At 40.2% G+C, this 11,890-nt stretch overlaps 1 long non-coding RNA gene across 1 annotated transcript; it reads left to right on the plus strand.

Moving 5' to 3' along the window:
* The first annotated feature begins 6,997 nt into the window (after positions 1-6,997).
* Positions 6,998-8,646, plus strand: LOC114058472. Its single transcript, XR_003571461.1, has 3 exons — positions 6,998-7,115; positions 7,196-7,386; positions 8,579-8,646. It is a non-coding gene; the product is annotated as an uncharacterized LOC114058472 (long non-coding RNA).
* The last annotated feature ends 3,244 nt before the right edge of the window (positions 8,647-11,890 follow it).

The following is an 11,890-nucleotide window of genomic DNA, read 5'->3' on the forward strand; positions in this document are numbered from 1 at the left end:
TGCACCTCAGCATCCTGCAAGGGGACTGCTGGCTGTGGCTGTACCAGGACAGCCTGTGCCCACGTCAGGGAGGGAAAGTGCTGCACCCTTACTGGTCATGGTGAGTCATTTGCACCTTCTGCCACATCTGGCATGAATTTCATTTTGAGTTACTCCAGTGCATCATTATTTTCAATAGTTCCTTCACCAGAAGCTGGAGCCACAGAGGTGAAAATAATTACATTTACCAGAATCTGTCATTAAAATTGGCAGCTATTTCTCATTAGAAACAACAGAATCTGGTTGTGAACAGCACTGAACAGTGCTATTCAAGTGGTCACATGGGGAGTAAAATTATTCATCAGAAGCAATAAAGATAATATAATTCCCAGGTATTCAAGTGCACCTGCCTGTACTTTTCCTCTGTGTGAGCTCAAATCCAACAAGGAAACAGTCCTTGCGGGACAAATCCAATTAACAGTGAAAGAGAGGAATTTACTAGAAGACTAGGCAGCCTGTTTTAATTTAAAGAGAAATTTGTGTCACTCTTTTGTCTTTATGTAATGCTGTGTGCAACTTAATACTAAGCATTAGCTTCAAATGTGCTTCAAATGTACCCCACCACCTTGGATTACAGCCGTGGTTTTGGTCTCACCTGTACTGTGAGGCTGCCAGTGTCTCTTTTGGCCATCCAGATTTGTGTCAATTGTTAAAACTACAAAGTGGCCTCAAATAATTAGATAACTATGCTGTAAACTCCTGGACTACTCACAGGACATGTCCTGCCTTCACATACATAGCTTTGTTGTGGCTTGGAAAACTTTCCACCAGGCCTTTACCTCAGTGTCTTCTCTGTTTGTTTTTCTTATACTCTTACTGAAGTAGTTTACAGGGACAGATTTAATAGGAACTTAGACTCAACTTTTCAAAGGAATTAGGAGAAAAAGCTTTTTTACTTGCACAGTGTGCCTGTCAGGTACAGCTGCAAGGGCTTTCTGGTGAAATGGAAAAGCCACACTGAAAAATAAGGGAAACAAAGACAGCCAGAGCAACACTCAATTTGAATTGTGTCTGTTTATATTTGAATGCCTTGTTTGGAGGAAGTCCTGTTTTTACCTTAAACACTATGCAAGTTCCTACAAAAGTCAGTTTAATTTTAGTATTACTCAATTTCCAAAGAAATCACTTGGTTTTGTGTTTAGAAAACTTACTGCCAAGCCCCCTCTGCTGGAGGGAAAACTATGTTTTCAGCCTTGCATCCTGAAGACATCTAGTGAAAGCATTCCAGCTTATTCTTGTGCAAGTAATTGCAGGCTCAGAGTTCACAAGATCTTCACTATGTTTCTGTAATTATCTATCTTCAACTGCCATGAATTGAGCTTTAGAGAAGTCAGGATGATCTGCAAATATGTTTTAATTCCTCCATACAGTCAGTCTGTTGAAAATTCATCTTCTCAATTGATTATTTTATCATCCAAGTTATTTTCCGTAGTGTCCACCCTCTTCATCTTCCACTGTGTCTCTTGTGTATTACTTACACCTTTTATCAGCCATCACTGCACACAATTAGAGTGAACTTGTATAATATGTCTATGCAGGAAACAGTGAAAATCTGACTCCAAGAAGAACACGTGCTTTTCCAAGGCAATTTAAACTGCAAAGACCTGTTTTGCTTGTCTCTCAAGTGTGGCAAGAGAAGCTTGCTGGATGACCAACAATACTATGTGCTGGTTAGACCACTCTCCTCACTTGTGTACAACAAAGCTTTTTGCAAGGACCAGCTTCCTATTTACAGATCAGGAAATAGGCCCAGCATGGATTTTGGTCCTGCTCTGGAACAGATTGCCTGGTGACTTTGCACTTTTTAATTAGGCTAAAAGCCAAAAAAGAAATTGTCATGACTCTGAGCATTGCCCAACAAAACCGGAACTTCCTGAGATAAAGTGTTGGACCTGTTTAAGATCCTCTGTGGTGCACACTGAGAGCATTGAATTTCTCTGTCAGGAGATCCCAAGCAGTCAGTATTCCATGCAAGCAGCCAGCAAGGAACTACTGCTTATAGATGTGTGCCTGAAGCTTTTCCCTCTCTTGAGCTTGTTCAAAAATTGATCTTTGAAGAATAGCAGTCCTTTAAAAATGGAGCTGCTGATAAGTACTTAGAAGATTCTTCAGCATGTGGAAAAGTGAGATTTGCATCCCTGCTTGGCAAAAGGGCAGTCAAACTTCAGTTTCTCCCTTTTCTGAAAGCTGTCCCAACTACTAAGTAGCAGTCTCCTCTCACTGAGAGGGAAAGAGGAATATTTGTTAGCCAAGAGAGACTTGGAGCTTAACAGCTAGAGCACTCCCCCGTGGGTGGGAAACACTGGGTTCTGGTGACTGCTCCAAGTGCTGTTATGCACAGTACATTCAATAGTTATTACATAAGCTAAATAAGTGGTATTTGAGGCTGAGACAGAGTTCAGTGGCTCACCTCTCTCAAATGAATGCCTCAGTCTTCAGGTTTAAAGGCAAGTCCCATTCTTTCTGAAGGTCAATGGCTCTTGAAGGCCTTTCTGTGAACTAAAGAAAGTTCACAGGAAGATCAAAGAATGTTTCCTTCTACAGGCTTATGGAGTGAGGTCATAATTTCAAAGTGGGCTTGACAAGCATATACTTGAGTCCCTCTGTGCCAGAAAGGGGTTTGAGCCTGAATTTCCCACATTTAAGCCCAAAGCACCCACATTCCCACATAAGATCTCACTGGCAAACTGCTGGATAAAACTGATGAGGTTGAAAAGATGATGGTACCCCTTTAAAGGAGATGTTCTAATAAAGTCTCTGAAGGGATAAGAACTATTTCAAAACCCTATTATTTCATTCAGTTTGATAAAATACAGTTGTTCCATAAAAATCAAACTCTGGCAACACTGAGGAAAGGAAAACCATAGTGAATTGGTGTTTTATGTTAAAAATACTTTTAAAAAATGTACTTCAGATGAAAACATGAACTAATTAAAGTTTCCTAGAATATACTGTAAGTACAGCATGGATCCTGGTGGGGTTAAATGAGTATTCAATCTTAGCTGCAGTAGCCAAATAAATGTTAAATTTAACAACAGGTTTGGAGTAGGAAGAAGTCTAAATAGCCCTGAGTTCCAGGGAATTTAGAGAACCCAACCCATGTTTGGAAATTGATGCCCAACCTCTTTGCTCACAGGGCAGAGGGTTAAATAAAAGTTGTGTCAGTTCTTGTGTATGCAACATTTTGTGACTGTGCAGCATCTCCTGGCTGACGAAATGCAGTTGCATCACCTCCCAGGTATAAATCATCTGTTGCTTCTTATTGCAGTGCAATAAGGAGTTCCCTTTGCTTCTGAAATGGGAACAGTTTATTGCAGGGCCAGTGCACAGTGAAGGAAGAAGAGAGGAAGGGAGAAAAAAGGTAGTAGGAAGTACTTCAGTCCCAAACAGTGGGTGATCAGAGATAGCTCTGCAACAGGAGGAGGCATTTGGACATGCTTAGTTAAACCTCAAGAGTTTCTAGGTCTGCAGTCTAGACATCTCATTGCATCTTCACAGGGCTCTTGTGCTTCCATGATCAGAGCTAATCTGCTTCCAGAGGCCAACCTGTGGCCAACCAAGCTGTAGCACTTAATAAAAGCTGGAAAAGGAAGCAGAAGCTCCCTCCTGCCTCGGTGGGACAGAGGACTGGGGTTGACCCAGGATACAACCTGCCACTTTGCAGAGGCCTTTTCACACAGGCGTCTCATTTCTTACCATCTGAAATGCACAGTTTTCCCATTTACACAGAGCTGCAACACAAAGATACAACTTTAGAGCTATTAAGTTGAAGCATTACATATTCAGACATCTACAGGTAATACAAAAGTGTGAATGAAAATCAGTAAATTGAACATGATAATGGAAACCTCTTCTTCATTATGAACCTGCAGGAGACACAGCTACCAGGGGAGATAAAAGCATTGGTCCTAAAGCACCTGTCTGTAACTGTGCTGATGAAATAACTGACAACAGAACATTCTTTTCTACTCCTGTACCAGGAATTTAATCGAGCTTAATGCAAGACTACAGACATTGAGGATATTGTAAAACATGCAAACTGTTTGGGATTCAAGGACAGAAGTTTTCCCCATAGTTGACAGGTAAGAATTTCATGGCACTGCTCCTTTTATGACTTTACGGGTACTCGTTGTTATCAGTTTGTAACACTCCACAGCTGTGTGAAGAAGATTGCAGAAGTACTGGAGGGGGGAGCTTTACTGTTTTACATCTGGGAAATGCAGCCTTTAGAAGGAAATGCATCTATCTATTGTACAGATCAAAAAGATGAATGAAAGAGATTTTCTAATTACTTTCAGTTCTGTTTCCTTTGGCTGGAATTTCTGTTTTCCCCAGACAATCATGTGTCCAGCCAGAATCCAGGGTAGTACAATGACATTTATAAGAAACAGAAGGGAAAGTAGACACAAGCAAAAGGGATGTTCACCAAACACTGCCAGCTTTGAGTAAAATGTGGCACTATTTAAATGAGCACTCCTGTGACTGTAAACTTGAGAGATTTTCTTAACAAGCACTGTTCCTCCCAGCCTTGCTTTTGCAAGTCACTAGTGACCATTACTCAGGCTGATACTAAAGGAGTCCTAAAATGTGTAGCATTTTTCAGAAGGCACTGTAGACCCTTCAGAAGAGGGAATACACCCTTCAGTCAGAAGAATCGGTGATTGATTCAGAGCAGTGCTGGTTTTACAAGCAGCATGTACTGTTATTTAACTGGGCCAAGCCAAAGTATTTTGTGAACTCTATCCACATTGTGCTGCTAAATCTAACCCAGATGTCTGAATGTTTAATTTTACTGGGCAGGGAGGAGCAGTGGAAGTGGAGAATGACTGGGGACAGCCCAGTTGCATTTGACAAATGTCTGCACTAAGCTATTTATTCCTTCATCAGTTTGGTTAACTGTTGCTGACCAACCTGGATGGAGGTAAAAAAAAAGGGGCCTGGAGAATACTTTTGCTATTGCTCAGATATTCACCCAAGTATTTGATTTGGCAGAAATGAGTGTAAAGCAGATTGCATTAAATGACAGCACAAATGCAATACTGACTGTGCTTCAGCTTCCTTAGCTGCACTGCTGAGTGCTGGAAGCTCTTGTGGTCTGCAGTGGACTGACACACCACTGAGTTCCCAGCAAAGGAAGAGCCAGAGGTACCAGGATGCAAATAAATCAGTGGCCTGTGTCAAACAGTGGGGTCAACTGTTTGGTTCTTCCTCTGCCTTAAAATCTATGAAAACAACAAAAATGAAAATAGCCACACCTGTTAGGGTTATTAGTAGTTACGGTCTTATCTTTATAAGAGACTAGATAATACAAAGGAAATTAGAGATATCTGTAGGTAAGAAAAAGAAACTGGTATGTGCCTTTCACTTTCATCCTGTATGATTTCTCATAAATGAAGCTGTAACCGGCAGCGGAGCCCAAGGACTCTGATGAGCTTTGCCTTGCAAATCTGAGGTTGTGTGCTGCCCTTTTCCATTCTAAAGTGTCTATTGTCTGAAATTCATATTGGTTCGAACTGCAGCAGAGCTACAGCTCTTCAAATGCTCCTGTGCAAAGCTTGAAATGACTTGAATGTAAGTGCTTGATGTTTGGAACATCCAAATTCCAAAGGTGAAACCAAAAACGTGCACATGTTGTCCTGCCAGCTCTGCACAGCCTATCTGTGCTGTGTGATGTTTGCATGAATATTAGGCACCATCTGCACTGAACTGATGTCTCCTACTTGGCTCTTAAAGTATTGACAGTTTCTATTTTGAACAAACAAGCGCTGATGGCTTTTGCAATAGAGAGCACTACTGCAAGTCTGGTTTTGTGGGCTTGTCAGGTTTTGGAAATTAGGTGTACTGGGTTTGCATTTATCATTCATTGCTGCTTCTCATGACAAGCTGAAAGCTTGTACATTTTTGGCTTCAATATTTTTTAATCCCCAAAGAGTCACTTTTTGATTGTATTTGAATTTCAAGTCTCAGTTTTGCTGCTTAGTTTGGAGGGCTGCCCTATATAGAGCTACATTTAGAAACAATCATTGTTTTGCACAACCATGTACCTTTTAGCCATCTACAGAAAGTCAAATATATATCTGACTGATAAGTCTAACACTGATAAGTGAACACATTCAGGTTCATAAGTGTTCATATAGTTGGCTCACTGCAGTCTTCTCACACTACTAGTTCAGTAGAAAGGCCAGGTTATTTTAATATTTTTCTTGAAGTAGGTCCTTTTCACAATTTCTTTGTATGTTGGTCTGGTTCATATTATTTTGCTGTTTAGGTCTAAAGTCTCACTGGAATGAGGTGATTAAAATCTTGGAGCACCAGTAGGTATATTTAATTTAACAATAACATGAGGTGTTCATGGACCAATTGTCAGTGACAGCAGTTCAAGACATCTAATGCCATCAATAAAAGTCTGACCTTCATCCCATCAAACTGATATTTGACCCAGCATATTCTGGGCTGAGTGGAAAGAGATGGGTCTTAATTAGAGAACTTCAACATGGTGCTTAATATAAGGTGCTGTACAGACTGTAAGATTAAAATGACTTAAATCAAGAGGTGGAGGCAGTCTGTGACATTTTAATGTCAAATTATATTTTAAAATGTGGCATTTCCATATGGGTCACAGAGGTTTTTCTAAGATGAACTGATGATATGCCTCCCCATTGGTTCATGCAATCTTGTGTCTTTTGATTATTTTAAGAAATTAAAGAAGCCTGAGAATGTGAAAACATGCTTCAGCAATTATACACTGAGTGTTCTGATTTAGGAAGAACTCTGTGACTTTACTTGACACTTTATATCTTCTCTTAGACCTATGAAAATAGGCCCTGTATAGCCCATACACTAATGTGACTTTAACCCAAAATTACCTTTCCAACATTCGTTCATTCATTCTTTCATTCATTCATTCATGCCAGTAGTTGGGGGAGCAGGCTGCTATTTGTAGGGGGATGGCAATAAATCCAGGCCTGTAACTACTTCTGGTTTTGAACCTTGCTTTACAGAATGCTCACCATGATGTAAGAAACTGAGAACTCAAGCTTCTTTAGGTTCCAGTCCACCTAAGTACATAAAAACATGTAAGTGCTATTACTGAGCAGCTTTAAACAAAAGTTTCTCTGCTGTTGATTTCCTCTTTATATTGTTTCTGCTTTTTCAGTCATTCAGCTGTTTGTCCTGAATTCACACTCGGGGTCCCCCCTAGAGCAGCTCAAGGCCAGCTGTGCCTTCAGCTGGGGTTTTTGCTTTTGCTTTCTGAAGTACCAATACCAGATCCTTCCCGCTCAGCCCTTGGCAGTTCCTCTTTTCAAGGCCATTTCTGCTCTTCGTCCGATATTACTGCCAGCACAGGTGAGTCAGGGGATCACTGCTCTATCCAGTTTCTGAAGAGGATGCAGGGCTGTTAGTGACCTGTGTCCAGTCTAGGATCCTTTTTATCTGCACCCCTGGACAAAGCTATAGTCACATGGAAAATAAATGCAGCCATTTCACATGGAGATTCCCTGATCTCAGAGCAAAATTTGATTAGTTGAGGACAGTCCCCACGTACACGTCCTAAGTGATACTTATGGGAATACAAGTAACAGAACTGGCTAAAGCACAGGGCAATTCACTTTTCACACGAATTGTCAGTGATTATAAAGGAGCTGACAGTCTCCTTGGCTGTGTGACCTACAGCCACTACCAAACCTGCCAAATACCTGTCTCCTGAAGACTCTGCAAAATAGTACCTCCCACAGCAACAGAGGTGTGGGCTTTCTCCTCTCTGGCTCCCTGTAACTCTTGGAGGCTCACCTCAGACTTTCATATTTAAGTAGCTTGATGTTAATCTTAAACTTCCAAAAGATTTTTCCTGAATTAATGCAGGTGTGTGCAGGCTTGAAATACCTGAGTCATTATATTTAAACTCTAAACACCTTTTAATCCTGTTCTAACATTTTATTAATTTGAAATTACCTTGGTTGGTGGTGGTGTAGCTGTGATGCTTTCAGTTTAAACAAGATCAGCTTTGTAGGGAGAAATGGTCTCTTTGACTGGACCTCAGAAAATCTTGCCTGCTTAAAATTTGACTATTAGTAAATGCCTCTCCCTACTAAGTACCAGAAAATTGTTTAATGAGTCTTTGAAGAGGCCTTGAACACTGCAGAATCCTGGCAATGACTGTAGCTTCTCAGTCTTACTAACTTCTGCATATATTTCTAATATTTGGCACCTCAGATTTTAAGATTTTGAAAGTAAAAGGTTACTTCTCTTTGGGAAAATTGTTCTGCTCTCATATCACTGGATGAACTGGATGCTGAGGATGCTAATTGGAGTGTATTTGTGCAGAGGCAGCAGCTGTCAAGGGAAGGCACTGTGATCTGTATTCCCCAACAGTACTTAGAGGGACTCTTCAATTCTTTTATGAAGTGAAATGAAGCAGCAAGGCTGAACAAATGAAATCTTCTAACAACTGGCTTCACTTCAGTCAGGATGAAGATCTAACGCTTTGGATGCCATTCATATTTCCTGTCCAAAAAGATTTCTTTTTTTCCTTGAGGAGGAGTTTGAGTAAGCCCATCTGGAAGCCAGCTTTGCAGACTCCCAGAGCAGCAAGCAATACTGGCAAAGACTATGATTAATTCTTTTTTTTTTCCCCTTTAATCATGTCATAGTCCTATTCCATAGAACACCAAATGATTTTGGTTCCACACCAGCATATTTATACCATGGAAAGAAGCAAACAGGTGACATCCACTTCTGCAGAACACAACTGCAGCTCTCTAAGCATTTCCTCTGAGTATTCTTTGTAAGTGAAATGAGTCAGCGAAGTGGGAGAGCAATGCTCTGTGTTCATAGCCTGCATGCTCCCCTCAGCAGGGGCGTGTGGTGAGTGACAGGAACTGGTTAAGTTTGCGTGACGGTGAGAGGAATGAAATAATTTCTCATGCTAAGGCTGGCTGTACAAGCTGAGGTTTCCACCCTCTCTGAGGAGATGATGTTTTTCTCTGCCATGCACTGGGTGCAGCTGTCAGCTCCTGGCAGCTGCAGGAAGGCTCTTGCCATAATCCTCCGCCGATTCCACTAAACATAAGCTAACATGCAATGTATAGCATCTGTATTAAGTTCTTAAGTAGGATTTGCCACAAAAGTTATGTTAATTCATCTTATCTTAGCGTGACTCTCGTGCAGTTTGGGCTGGAAGACTCTATGGGAGAAGCCAGACTCTTGTTGTTGAAAGTAGTGGGATTAGGACGTCTAGTGCTCACATTCACCTGCCTTTTCCAAGTCACTTCTAAAATGCCACTTATTCAGAGCTCCCTGCTAACTAAAACTTTGGCAGCTTAAATCTGGAGTTTTCCTCTTTCAGCAGATGACTTTACTGGCTCCAGGTCTTTTGAAATTCCTGAACAAACACAATTTAGTATCCATACTGCCAGACTGATCAGTCCCAAAGCATAAATTACAAGCAGCTGAAGCTCAGGTTAAGGACGTAAATATGACTGACTTCCAACCCATATATTCCAACTCACTGATCTGTAATTTCAAATAATTAATTAAATTCACTGATGATGTGATAGGTAGTCTGAAAAAAACACCTTGAAGGATGAAGGTGGTTTTGCAGATTTCAGTCAGCATGTCCACATTGCATCTTTTATGCAGTGCAAAACAAACACCAGGAACAACTGAATTTTATACTCTTGTGTTTGTTTTATATAGTTCTGTTTGCAAAATAAGAAAATAGATCTAAATTATGATGGATCTTCTAAAGTTGAAACCTGATACTTGTCTGAGCTAAAAGCTGCCCTTCAGTGAATTTTCATAGGAATACCAGGGAAAGGAAGACAGACCTCTCCATTACAGAGTAATGCATTAGTACAAAGTACAAATCTTAAAAACAACCTCAAAACCCTAAAACTTTGTTTGAAACATAGTGACTTCTCAGTACTAGGAAAGTGAAACAGAAATAAAATTGAAGAACTTTTTCTGTACACATTGATCCTTAGACTGGGGTGGAAATATTTTTTAAAACTCTTTTGGGTAGGGTGAAAGGCTGTAAGAGATCAGAACTTCTGGCCAAAGGAAAGGAGGATTTTTGTGCTTGTGTATTCAGCCTTTTACCAAAATTAGAGAGTGAAGCAGAGAATTGCTTCCATTTTAAGTAGTAGGGAGTTTCTTTCAAGTAAGAGCATGGAAAGGTCTGAATAGAAAATTTCTAGTTGCTACTTCTTTGGAAATCTCTTTTCATGGAGATCTGGGGTCAAATTCTTTTCTAAGGTCTCTTGGCACCATACCAATAAAACAGTGCCAGTGTAATTCAGGGAGCCCTGGCTCCTGCTATATTATCTAGGTGTAGTTTACCCTTTCTATTTTACTCATACTGTGACCATCTCACATGCATGTCAGCGTGAGGAATTATGTCCTTGAAGATTGCTTTGAAGAAAGGTGCCCACTGTAGTAGCAGGCAGAAGAAGATTGATTCCTTCCTTCTAATCTGTGCAAACCAAGACTCTGTCTCACCCAGAGCACTCTCAGGAAATCTGCTCATGTTTAACCCGCTGTAATTTACAGCCTGTCAGGCACCAACTCACTGCCTTTTCTAACTGTGTGTTGAGCTTCCTCTGCTCCCCTTAAATCAGAGGATTATTACTGGGGGGTCACCTCCAGAAACCAGTCTGTTGAGGCATCAGACTTTCCTTGCAGCTTCAGAATGTGTCTCTGTGCTTGGTTGAGACAGTTCTTTGGTAAGGGCTTTGCAGATAATTCAGTGTAAGTTTGCATTTTACTGAAAGACAAGGATTTTCTGCTTTGGGAAAACAAATGCATTTCTTGATGCAGAATGCCAGCGCTTCTGCCCTTCTTATAACACAGTTTCTAGAAGGCATATCTTTTAAAAGGGACCTTTTAGTCTCTCTGAAGATTCCACTCCTGTAGGGGTCTTGCCTTCATCTGTAGATTTAATGGCTTAATAAGCATTAGACCCTCCTATTATGCAGTAACAAATAGGAATACAATACTTTTATCAATATTTGGCACAATTAATTTTTTTTTATGTGAAACTAAATATTGATGTTGTCAAGTGACTGCAGCTCAGGGACATAAATTACAAGTATTCTTCTCCTATGAGCCTTGCTCAAATTTTGCATTCATATACAGTAACCATCTAATGTCTTTCTATTCCTGTAAGCCATATGATTTGATTGCCAGATTACATGGTTCTGTATTGTGCTTTGATGTCAGTGTTTTTATTGTTATTACCAATAATATCTTTTATTCTTACTGTAAGTGGTAACAAAAAGTTAACTGCTTCCTTACACTATAAAAAGAATAAAGTCCCATTTACAGAATGTCTCTAAACAGAAAATATCTCTGGAAAAAAAGATATACGAATAAATAATTCACAACATCATGGGTGAGTAGAAAAGAAGGTTTTTGATGTATTTTGCTACTCAAAACAAAACCAGACTTTTTAAATAAAGTAACTGGCTATTTTAGTGGAGAACAAAAGCTCTTTTAAAGAGTAATGATTGCAGGGGAGCCAGTTCTCTCTGCATTTTTATCCATTCTGCACTTTTGTTGGTAACAGGACTTGTGAAATTGATTAATCCATCCCCTTGGGTTTCCCAATTCTTTTGTTCCATCCTCCCGTTTTTGCATTAGTTTATTTCTTGGCTTCTTTCCTAAAGAAAATGTCAACCCACCCCCCCACCCAAAAGAAACCATAACATTTCAAGGATTTCAGGGTGCGGCAAAGCGAATTAGCCTGTCTGTAATATAAACAGACAGCAAATGAATTCTTAAAGGCCTTGGAATTAAAGTCTCCCATCTTAAACTCCCCCACACTTTCAGTTCGTTTTTCTCCGGATTTCCACAG

Source organism: Empidonax traillii, unplaced genomic scaffold (assembly GCF_003031625.1).
Source record: "Empidonax traillii isolate 1590-97213 ecotype Southwest subspecies unplaced genomic scaffold, ASM303162v1 scaffold173:size850371, whole genome shotgun sequence".
Taxonomy (NCBI): domain Eukaryota; kingdom Metazoa; phylum Chordata; class Aves; order Passeriformes; family Tyrannidae; genus Empidonax; species Empidonax traillii.